Genomic DNA, 12,742 nt, shown 5'->3' on the forward strand with positions numbered 1-12,742 from the left:
AGGGCAGGGGAAAGCAAGTCACAAAGTTCCATGAAAGTGCCCTTACGCATGTGAAAGTTTCACAGCCACTGGGAATCATCCCAGACCCGCAACACTGTGCGGTCCCACCAGTCTGTGCTTGTTTCCCGAGCCCAGAATCAGCGTTCCACCGCATGAACCTGCCCCATTAGCACCATGATGCATGCATTTGCAGGGCCCATGCTTTCAGAGAAATCTGTGTCCATGTCCTGATCACTCACGTGACCGCGCTGACATCACCTCCTCACCCGGTATCGCTTTGCCAGGTTCTGGTGCTGCATATACTGCTGGATAATGCATGTGGTGTTTAATGTGCTCCTAATTGCCAAAGTGATCTGAGCAGCCTCCATGCTTGCCTTGGTATGGCGTCCGCACAGAAAAAAGGCGCAGAACAATTGTCTGCCGTTGCTCTGATGGAGAGAGGGGTGACTGACGACACAGCTTACAGGGTTGGCTTCAGGGAGCTAAAATCAACAAAGGGGGTGGCTTTACATCAAGGAGTATTTCAGGCAGGACTTCAAGGAGGGTTCCAATAAGAAATGGTGCACCTAAGTTATTGTTCTTATTGGAACAAGAAGGTTAGCCTGGCCTCTGATTGATACATGGCTAGATTTACCTCACTGCACCTTCTCTGTGAGTGGCTGCAGTGTGACCTAGAGGAATAAGTCCCCTAGACGGGGGAGGAGGCAAATGAGTACAAAACAAATCTGGTCTATTTCTTGTTTTGATCCACTCCATCTATCTTTTACATCTTTGGCTGGCAGCAGACGGTGCAGAAGGACTGCATGCCATCCACATCTCATGGCTGCTCGGCAGAAGATGGTACAGTACGACTGCTAGCCATCCTCATCTCTTGCTTGCCCGGCAGAAGATGGTACAGTACAACTGCTAGCAATCCGTATCGCCTGCCTGCTCACCCTAAGAAGGTTCAATAGGACTGACTGCAGGACTAAAGAGAATGACCTGGTCAAGTCACTCCAAATTTAGTCCCTGTGCCCATGTCTGCCCAGGCGCTCCCAGCCGACGTGGCCAGGAGCACCTCGGAGATGACGAGGATGGCTACCAGTCGTACTGCACTGTCTGCTGCCAGAAGGCAATGGGTTGCTGCTACTGTGTAGCATTGCCGTACCACGTCTGCCAGCGCCCAGGAGTCATAGGGTGACGGTTACCTGAGCGGGCTCCATGCTTGCCGTGGTATGGCATCTGCACAGGTAACTCAGGAAAAAAGGTGCGAAACAATTGTCTGCTCTTGCTTTCATGGAGGGAGGGAGGGAAGGGGGGCCTGACGATATGTACCCAGAACCACCCACGACAATGTTTTAGCCCCATCAGGCATTGGGATCTCAACAGGCAGCAGAGACTGCAGGAACGGTGGGATAACTACCCACAGTGCAACGCTCCGGAAGTTGACTCTAGCCTCGGTACTGTGGAAGCACTCCGCCGAGTTAATGCACTTAGAGCATTTTCTGTGGGGACACACACACTCAAATATATAAAACCGATTTCTAAAAAACCGACTTCTATAAATTCGACCTTATTCCGTAGTGTAGACATACCCTTAGACTGAGCCCTGCAAGCCTGAGTCAGGTGACACGGGCCAGCTGTGGGTGTCTAACTGCTGTGTAGACAAACTAGTTGTGCTGGAAGGAAAGATTCAGCCAAAGAGACACAACTGACTGGTAGGTTGGGACTATATCCTGGTGGAGTGGGTGTTGGAAGGGTTCCAACCACTCCTAAAATGCTCTCTGGATTTGGCAGTAGCTTCTCCCTACTATAGAGGGAAGTGGCCACCCTGGGAGCTATTTTTACAACAAATCCAGGCTTTGAGGTTGGATGAAAAGGGCCACAGTTAGAGTGACCAGATGTCCTGATTTTATAGGGACAGTTTGGATTTTTGGGTCTTTTTCTTATGTAGACTCCTATTACACCCACCCACCGTCCCAATTTTTCCACACTTGCTGTCTGGTCCCCCTAGCCTCAGTAAACTAATGGGATCCAGAAGCCTTGGTCAGAAAGAAGAAATTGAGTCCATCTATGCTCTTGATTACAAGGATATTTTCTCAACCTTGCTGTGCTGAGAGCTGTGCTTAAATCAGCAGCTTGTTCCATGTACACACTCTGGTAAAAGAAAACACATGAAAGATTCTAGGCTAGCAGCCTGCAGTTGCTTCAAAACACAAGCTATTGCTACCCTCTTCTGGTGGTTTGCTCTATAGCTCAGTCACTCTTAAAAATGTTTCCTACCATTGCAGCTCAAAGTTGGAATTCTGAGAATGTGTGATCAAATAATTCACCCAGTTTGTTATACTTTCTGACTTTAGTCTCTGTCTGGTTGCATATTATCCACAAACAGTCTCTGGTTGCTATGAACATATTTATTATTATTCTCATCTGTATTATAGTGACACCACTGAGCTCAAAGTATTTCACTGAACATACATATAGTAAGACAGTCATGGCCCTGAATAGCTTAAGTCTAAATACAACAAGACAGACAAAAAAAGTCAGAAAAGTAGTATTAATTGTACCCCCGCCTCCAGATGAGGGGTGAGACACAGACTAAGTGGAGCTTGCAGTGCAAACAGCTCTGTTGGACTGGCTAGAAGCAGAAGACAAATTCAAAGTAAGGCACAAATTTTTAACAGGGAGGTAATTAGCCATTGGAACAAACTACCCAGGGCAGTGGTGGATTCTTCCATCTCTAGATGTCTTCAAATCAAGATACGCTTTAGGCAAACAATTTATTGGGGGAAATTTAATGGACTGTGCTATAAAGGAGGTAAGACTAGGCCTTAAACACCACAAATCTGACTTGTCCAAGATCACACAGGGACTCTGACAGAGCCAGGAAGTGAATCCAGATAGCCTTGGTCCCAGTCCAGGACTTTACTACATGACTATCTTCTCTTGTTAATCATTCAGAATTATGCAACTCATGATTTATGGAAACCTATTTAGATGCTATGGTAATGAGTGTCATAAAAATGCCTAAGATTAGATGTAGATCTGTTAGTCTAAGAATTTCTGCAAACCATGAGTTTGCACCATAAGCACCATGTTGCTTAGACATTTGCTATTTGTATTTCACTAGTCATGTAGTTAGAATGGCTACCTAAAATCTCTTGGACTTGATTCCGCTCCCTGATCCCACAAAAAGCTTTTCACCTGAATAAATATTTACACATGTATTCATGAGGCCCTTTCTTTCTTTCTGCAAACATTCCTGTGTACAAAGAATTTGCTCCTAGGAATGTTCATGGAGAGCAAACAAATGCAGTTGTGAAGACCATCAGAGAGAATACATGGTTATTATTCAGACCTGGTATTAGACCATGGAGTGGTCAAAATACCTGTGTACTGTCTCTAGTACAGCCTCCATCAGTGCAGCTGTGCTAGTGAAGAATGAAGGTCTAGATTTCCCTACGGTCGATGCACCCTGGTGAAAGCACTGTCAGACTGTCACAGAGAAGGAATTGGCTTAAGTTGCAACAGGGAAAATTTAAATTGTGTGTTAGAAAATGCTTTATTAATGATTTATTGTTTAATTGTGACTTGCTTATTTATTGTGGTAACACCTAAGAAACCCAGGGTGGATAAATGTGGGGGGGAAGAGGATATAAAAGGCTAGGGAGAATATGGGAGCAAGGCAATGGGTAGGGAGAGTGAATGTGGGACACAGGGAAAGTGTTGGGGCAGGACTGGAAGTGGGGTGTAGGGGAATGACAGACAGGAAGCATGAGGGGACATACAGAATTACACTGAAATTCTCACCTGACTCCAGGAGCTGGGGCTTAAGAAAAACACCAACTATTACAAGTCACATGCGAAAATCATGAGTTGGCAACATTGTTTCAGACTGAAGCAGTTTCAGCAGAATCACTTCCTCCTTTCAGTTAATCAGTGGGATTAGCGATGTCATACTTCAGTTTTCCAGAAGGGTGTCAAGTCTAGACAAGACCTACATTTCTAATGTTAAAAACAAGTAGGAAACAAATGTATTGAGGCAATTTTTATACATCATAGAGAAGGGGAAAAGGCACAGCCCTGAAGTTTTTATATACTTTTGTATGTCTCCTTACAAAAAAGGCATATTTCTGAGGGGTACAGTATACCAGTGGGTTAAAAAAAAAGTATAAACTGGGTGCATTGCCACTGAAACCAACAGAATTGCATCCCGCTGCATATTCTCAGAATTGTCCAGCAAGCTTTAGCTCTTCATGAAAACGTAGCCATTTGTCTGAATTCTCCTTATTGTTTAGGGCAGGCTGCCCACATTTCCATGGAATTATTTAAACGCAGAATTATTGGACCATTTCGCAGCTACAGTGATTTTTTTTACATAGAATCTCTGCTCTTTGTAGCAACATGATGCGATATTGAGCAAGATAATGGTCAGAAAAGAACTTTGCTAGGCTCCTAATGGGGTAATTTTACGGTCAACAATTTCTCAACATTCATCAAAAAGCCAATAAATGTCAAGCACGGGGCCTTTGATGCAGTAGCTCATAATTCCTTCCCAAAAGCTTTTGCAGAGTCTTTTCAGAGTATACCTCTGCCCTACATTTCTGATGATTTCACTGAAAACTTTGCTGGTGAAGAAGTCTATTGCTACTTACTGACCATGTGAACGTGGGCAAAACAATTGGCATTTCCCCCATCTGTAAAGTGGGGACAATACTACTTACTAGCTATCAGTTACAATCCAATCCCAGTATCGCCAGCCCCAGATCTTCAAATATTAAGAGTCAGCACCCAAAATCATGAGACTGACTTAAAACTAACAGGATTTAAAATGACTAAATTTTGCAGGTTATTTGCCTTTTGGGTTTTGAACCATTATGGTGCATGTTTCCAAGCTTTCCTCTGCAACCGTAAGGGCTAGAGCCTTATTTCAAAACAAACAAACAATGAAAGCTGAAACTCTCATATAATCAACTGACTCCAGGAGCTAGAGATTTAAGAAAAATGCCAAATATTGTGACGCTTGTGATAAAATCCCAAGTATGTGGAAAATTAGGATGTATTCTGAATTCCTACTCTTTTTGCATGTTTAACATCAAATGTCTTGTGCCTGGTATCCTGAGTGTGTCTGTCTAAGGGCACCTTCAGCATATTTGCCCTAGCTAATACAGTGTGGGCCACAGGACGTTCTTCTTGGAGCCAGAGAGGTCATTACTATATTAGTTTCAATGAAGCTAAAACCTATTTTTGCACCCTGACTTGTTTGCTTACATTCTTCATCAGAGGAATATGTTTATAGATCATCTGTGCTCATTGTATTACTTGAGACTTCAGTCTATTATGGGACTCACGCACATTCCTCTAAGGAAGTGGTGCCCAAACTTTTCCCCACTCATGCCCCCCCCTTAACAGTATTGAATGTGTCTGCATACACTCCCTCCCCAGCTGGGACTATGGCTTGAGAGCAGGGTGACACAGCCAGGGGCAGGTGGCAAAGAGTGGGGGTGGGCCCAGAGTGGGGCTCATGCCTCACCCTGCCATGCACCCACAGAGTTTCCTCCATGCCCTCCTAGGGGGGCACACCCCACAGATTGGGTACCACTGCTCTAAGGCTTCTAGTCCTAGCCACTCTCGGAGGCAAGATGCCTGACCAGCTGGATCAGTGTGCTGACCTGGGATGGCAATTTGTAGCTTACATTTTCTCTACCAGATCCAACTCCAGCTGCTGCTGCGTACATTGTAAAGTTAACAGAAATCTTGTCCCTTCCTCTCAGAGCCACTTGTAATGATAAGCTGCATTCCTAGAAGCCCAACACATAGACATGTCACTTGTGATTCGGGTCACTTGAAAGTAGGCTAATTACCTGGCAGGCTGACTGCTCCAGAGCAGGTTCTTTAATAGAAATGAGTGGGGCAATGTGGGAAAGACTCAGTTATTTCAGGGCAAATTCTGTCCTCAGGCAGCAGCTAGGCACAGAAGTAGGGCTTTGTGATGCGGTTGGGACTTACCACTGTGGAGCCTCCTGTTGGTCACTCTGGGAATTAGCTCAGTTCATGTGGAGCGTACTCTGCCAGTGGTGTACAGTCCATCTCTTGCTCTCATTTGGCGTTTCAACCCCCACTGCTCCCCGCTTGCAGCATCCTCTTCAGGACACTGCCCTCTGGCAGTGCCCCCTAGTCCACACTCACCCCCTTCCAGGAAGGGCAGGGGGTTAACAGCAGTCCTTCCGCTTCACCCCAGCGGCCAATCACACCCCTGAAGTCTAACCCCTTCTATCAGGGGTCGGGTGCAGTCCACTATGGCCGCTCTAACAGTCTAGTGTAATATAAGGGGGGGGACCCAGGCCCACCCTCTACTCTAGGTTCCAGCCCAGGGACCCTCTGGCAGCAGCCTCCCTGCCCTCCTTCACTCCCCTTGTCCACCTCTCCTCCCTGGGCTGCTTCCCCTTTGGACCCTTTGCACCTTGTGGGCCCTTCTATCAGGGCCTGCAGCCTGGCAGGTACCGGGCTGAAGTTCCCTTCTGCTCCCCCAAGCCTGCCCTGCACTGCACTATCCCAGGTGCTAGTCTCCTCACTCAGGAGACAGACCTTCCCCTTTGAAGGTCTGAGAGAGACTAACCCCCTGCTTCTCTCCTGGGCAGCCTTTTTATAGGGCCTAGCCTGGCCCTGATTTGCTGCCCTCTGCTTGGCACTGATTGGCTCCCCCACAGGCCCTCTCTGATTGGCTGCCATTCTGCACAGCTGCTCTGGCCTGTTGTCGCCCAATCTTGCCTGGGGGGGGGGGGGCACTGCCCCACCACAGGCTTTCAGTTTATCATCTGGTTTGCTGATCTTGGGCTGTAGAACTTAATTAACACACTTGCAACCATTCTGCTTCAAAAAAGTAATATTCTGTGTGCTCATGAAATTAGATAAAGACATTTGTGGATTAAAAAAAAATTGTGCAAAAATTAGAGCTGGAAATTTAGGTCACCTTGTCAGTCCCTTTGCGGGTTTGTTCTATTCCTCCACAGCTCTGCCCAATCCAGTAAGAGACATTTCCAGCAATAGGCAATGCAGCAATCCCCATGGGGAGGCTGTTCCACAGACCTCAGAGCTAGAGGGACAGATTGATGACTAATTATGCGGTTCCCAAGTCAAACTAGGCCTATGCTAATTACACAATTGCTTTATTGAGCAAAAATAGTACAAAGAAATATCTTCATCTTAAAAAAAGTGATTGTGATACTTCAGTCGTGCTTTTCATTTGAAGATCTCAAAGTACTTAGCACTGAATTTGTTATACCTCATAACATGCTTCTGAGCAGATACAGAGACACTGGACTTAAAGAGCCAGCTTTATGAAGGGTTTGATCTTGATCCTTCAGGGTGCTGAATATCCTCAACTTCCACTGAGGTTGTTGACAAAACCCGGGACATTGGAAGTTTAGACCCCAAAATAGCGAGTGAGTGGTAGAGTTTGGAAGAGAACTCAGGAGCCTTGCATCCTATTCCCCTGGTCTATCTAATAAGTAACCAACACTCTCTCGCTTAAGCCTCGATCTTGCAAAGGTGTATGTATGGATGTGCTTAACTTTACATATGGTGAATAGTCCCACTGATTTCAATTTCACTGCTAAGATCTCATAAAGTTAAGCACGCCCATAAGTCTTTGCAAGACTGGGGCATTAATGGGCCTATTTCTGTGAATAAGATAGGCAGGATACAGCATTTAAAGGCAGTAGACCTATTCACAGGAGTAAGGTCAGTTGGTTTAGATCCTTATTTAAGTAAAACAAGTTTGACTTGTAACTATTTAATCAGAAACAGGATCTGCTTTAAAAACCCAAACCAACCCCTCAAGACAGTGTCAATAGAGCCATCTAAAAAGTAGCTTTGCAGCTTGTAGTTAATTACATGAGGACAATTTCTAAAAATATAATTATCTAGTGAAAGAGAGAGCGCACGCAGAAAAACCATCGCTTGTGGTCTAGGATGGGCCAGGTGAACCACTCAAGTGCCACAGCCATTTGGGGAGAGCGGAATTCTGTAAAAATCCAATGCCTTACTTACTCCTAAAAGCCTGGAACAGAAGAGCCAACAGAGCTTGGCTGAATAACACCCACCAAATATAAACATTACAAAAAACAATTGACTGTCTCCTCAGTGCTCTCAGTTGGCCATGTAGGAAGATGTACCAAGCAGAGCATCTTATATTGAAAAGGATATTGTCAAGGTTAGTTACCCCCTTTCCCTCTCCTTATCTGTCTGAGCAGTCTGATGTAACTGATGGGTTGTGCACTCCACATTAGCCCTGCCAGGGTTAATGAGGGCCTGAGATCAGTTAGGTCACCTGAGAGGAGGGCCAGGCTTAACAGAGTGAATCCCAGCTGGGAGTGGGCTGGGCCAGCAGAGAACAGGAAGGGGGTGCCAACTCCATGGCCATCCTGTCTGACTCCTTATGAGAGCTGCAGGAGATTTACAGTGGCAAGTCTGACAGCAGAAATGATTTTCGTTTTGAACTATTACTGGTAACAACAAAACTGATGCAACTGGATGTAACCATAGTAATCGCATGGATCCTGGCACAGGTAGGGACAGCAGGCAATGAATTGGCAGACAAACAGGCAAAAACTACAACTAATTCTGAATGCACTGACCTGGGAATCCCCTGAAGCAAACTGGAATTTAAACACCTAAATAAAAATGAGATAAGGAAGGAATGGCAAGAGCTGTAGGCGAACAAAACGAAGGGGAAAAGACTCAGAGAAGTATGCCCAACAGTTGAAAATGTTGATATTCTCCAAGGCTCTGAGAGGAAGCTCAAAGTGGCTCTATTTAGAATTCTAACAGGGCACTGCAGATTAAATAGTAATTTATTTCTAATTAATGTGCATAAAGATGGATTATGTGTAACACGGAAGGTGCAGGAAACGATAGAGCATATCCTTTGGGACTGTAAAGACGGCACCAGTGAAAGGAGGTGTTTATATAGAAAACTCAGAGGCCTTAAAATAACAAAATTTTCCTTGCAAAATGTAGCAAGAATACAAGGAAAATAGGGCCCAGTTTAAAAAAAAAAAAAAAAAAAAGGCTCTTCGCCAATTCTTTAAGAATTCAGGAAAGGTGCGAGACTCAAAATCACAAACAATCTATAAAATACAACGCAAGGCAGTCAGAGCCTCAGGGAGGGAAATTTAGATGCAGTAAATGTGGAGGGGAGCATTTATATGACCCGCGTAGTAACTATGGAGGAAAGCACAGTGCAACCTACGGGAAGTGTATAGCAGCCAAGCAAGAGAGGTACAGAAACAATGCAGAAGCTACTAGGAGACATTGAAGACCAAAAGGGGAAGAGGAAAGGAGACCCAGTAAAAAGAGAGAAGTACACAACATAATAAATCAAAGGGTATAATGAGTGCTACGGGGGAAAAGGAGAAGACATACTGTGTATGGACAAAGAGTTTTATACCTTTTATGATGTAAGCAATAAACTGCGCATCGCAGGCAGGGATAAAAAAACAGAAAATGAAAATTATGGTTAAAGCAGCAGGAAAGTACCTACATTTTAGCAACTTATCAGTAGAACAACTCCATGCTTTCAGTGAAGGAAACACTGAAGTGTAAATAGAATGGTACTAAGTATTTACTGTTTACTGTCTAATAGAAGCGGTTCTCAACCCACGGTCCAATTAGTACACAGCTGCAGCCCAGCTCAGCTGTGTGGTAAAGGCTGCCAACCTACCAGGGTCGCCAGGTTCCCAGAAGCCTGGTGCAGAGAGGTCAGGGCTGCCTGCCGGGGTCAGGGCAGCCGGCCTGCCCTGCATGGTGGGACTCTGGGGTCAGGGCTGCCGGCTGGCCCCATGAGGTCAGGGGCAGCCGTGTGGCGGGGGTAGGGTGACCAGATAGCAAGTGTGAAAAATCAGGACAGAGGGTGGGGAGTAATAGGAACCTAGGTAAGACAAAGCCCCGAATATCAGGACTGTCCCTAAAAAATCAGGACATCTGGTCACCCTAGGCGGGGGGCTGGTGTCGGAGCAGCTGGCTGGGGTCCAGGGCAGCCGGCCCACCCCGTATGGTGGGGTCCAAGGCAGCCACCCGGCACCGCAAACTCCGGGGCAGCCATGCGGTGGGGGTCTGGGTCAGCTGGCCAGTCCTGCATGGCGGGGGTCCGGGGCCTGGACAACCGGCCCATTACGTGTGGCAGGGTCCAGGGCTGCCGGCTGGCCGCGTGAGTTCCAGGGTCTGGGGCAGCTGCGCAGTGGGGTCGGGCAGCTGGCTGGCCCCATGCAGCGAGGGTCTGGGGTCGGGCTCACAATGTGTAATAAGTTGAGAACCACTGACCTAATAGCACATGGACAGGAACTAAAGAAAAATATCCTTCTTAAAGATACTAAATCTGATATCATTTGTATACACGAAACACAGTTCATAGGGAAAACTAGATTTTAGAATACTAGGTTATGGCATCTATAGGCAAGAAAGAGAAGTTGGGAGGGGAGGGGGAGTTTGTACATTCACTAAGGAAAACCTAAGTTATTGTGAAATTGAGTTGAAGAAACTTAATATAGAGTATAATGTTATCAAGATTCCAAAGCAGAATAAATCTGCATCTTTGAGACTATATAATGTATACAACCCCTGTGGAAAACTGGAGATTTAAGGATTTGACAGAGACAGTTGAAGATGCCACAGGCCCATATAATTATATGTGGAGACCTAAACAGCCATAACAGATGGCAAGGAAGTGGAAAAAATGATAAGAATGGTAAATGTCTAGATCAATTCATTGATGAAAATATTTTAGTAATACTGAATGATACCACTAGGTTTAATGCAGCCAATGGAAATCTCTCATGTCTAGACCTTGGAATTGTGTCAAGTAGTATAGCGAGCAAATGCATCCGGGAAGTCGATAAAAAGGAGGGAATGGGAAGAGATCACTTTCCAGTATTTATAGTTTATCAAGGCAATGTTGAGGATGGAGGAAGGCCCCCACTTGGAATATGAAAAAAATCAAAGTGGGAGCAAATGTAACAAAAATATTAATGAACAATGTATAAGTGATCACACTGAAGAGTTTAATAGCAATATACCTAAGGGAATTATAATGGCAGCAAAGTTAGCAATACTTAAGGTATTAAGTCACCCTAAAAGTAGAAACCATGTACCATGGTGGAATAAGGAATGTAAAACAACAACTACAGAAAGGAACAAGGCATATAAGAAAGCAAAAAATACAATGAATGGTGAGGATTTAATGAAATATAAAAGAAAGGCAATTGTGAAAAGGGCTATTAAAAAGGGGGTGGGGAAGAAAGCTGGAGAGAGTATGGCAGGAAAATAAATAAAGATTAGGAAAATAAATAGAATCTGGAGTAAGGGCAATTCTGTACCAGGCCTCATTGTAGAAGGCCAAGGGATAAAAAGCTCGAATGAAGAAAAAAGCAGAAGCCCTAGCAGAAATATTCCACAATGTTAGGAATGATGAAAATCAGATATAGAAATCTGTATGATGGGGAAAAATTATTAAAGAGAATCACAAGAATGGGAAGAGGTGGAGGAAGACGAGAATACAATATTAAACAAAAACTTCTGTATGAGGGAACTTCAAAAAGCTATCGGTAAAAGCAAAAACTCCGCACAAGGCAAGGATGGTATATGGAATGAAATGCCAAAACACCTGGATGAAGGAAGTCTGAAAATACCACTAAAACTATACAACAGTGTGTGGGGAACAGGTGAGCTACCAATGGAGATGAAACATGTGGTTGCAGTCCCAGCATGGAAAGCTGCGAAAAAGACCTGGTATGTACAGGCCAATTGCCCTTACATCATGTATGGATAAAGCCATGGCAAAAACGAATGAACAATTAACAACGTATCTAGAAAAAAAGGACTTATAGACAACGTGCAAATTGGGTTCAGGAGCGGGAGGAGTCCATTTGATCACAAAGTAAGAGTAGAGATGGAGGCACAAGAAAGTCTGAGGAAAAAGAGTAAATGATAGTAGCTTTCCTAGATATTGAAAAAGCAAATGACACGTTATGCAGAGGGCTTATTGCATACAATATCATCCATTGGCACAAAAGAAAAAATACGTAGGTGGATAAAGGATTTCTTAAGTAAAAGAACTATGCAGGTCAGAGTCACAAATGGCAGTCCGCAGAGGAGTGTTATCAGCTGTATGGTACTCAATGTCACCATAAACAATCTCCCCAAAAAGGATGAGCACAGGAGTAGGCACATCCTGGTTTTCAGATGATCATGCCATACGAGCTAAAAACTGAAACCAAGAAATAGGTGAGAAACAAATTAATGAAGCACATAGGAAAAATGCCGAATGGGGAAATGTGGGGCTTTCAGTTTTAAATTCTGAAAATGAAAGGAATGATATTCACTTAAAAAGAAAATTAAAAAGATTAATTGTCTCTGTATGGACAGCAAATAGGTATAGTTAAAAGCTATAAATTCCTGAGTGTGACATTTGATAGGAAACTAACATGGAAGCATCACATTGAAAATAATGTTGATAAATGTAAAGGTAAACTCAACTTATTTAAAAGTATTTCTGGACCCACCCGAGGAGCACAAAAGAAAGCAATGGTAATGCATTATAGAACATTAATAAGACTAAATACTGAGTACCAATGCTAAGCATTTAGTTCAGCATCGCAAACAATCTTAACGAAGCTAGACGCAATCCAAGCTCTAACATTATGCATTGTATGTGGTGCCATCATCCCAACGCTATTGTGTATAACGCAGATAGCTGCTGGTGAAG

Source organism: Lepidochelys kempii, chromosome 1 (genome assembly GCF_965140285.1).
Source record: "Lepidochelys kempii isolate rLepKem1 chromosome 1, rLepKem1.hap1, whole genome shotgun sequence".
Classification (NCBI taxonomy): domain Eukaryota; kingdom Metazoa; phylum Chordata; order Testudines; family Cheloniidae; genus Lepidochelys; species Lepidochelys kempii.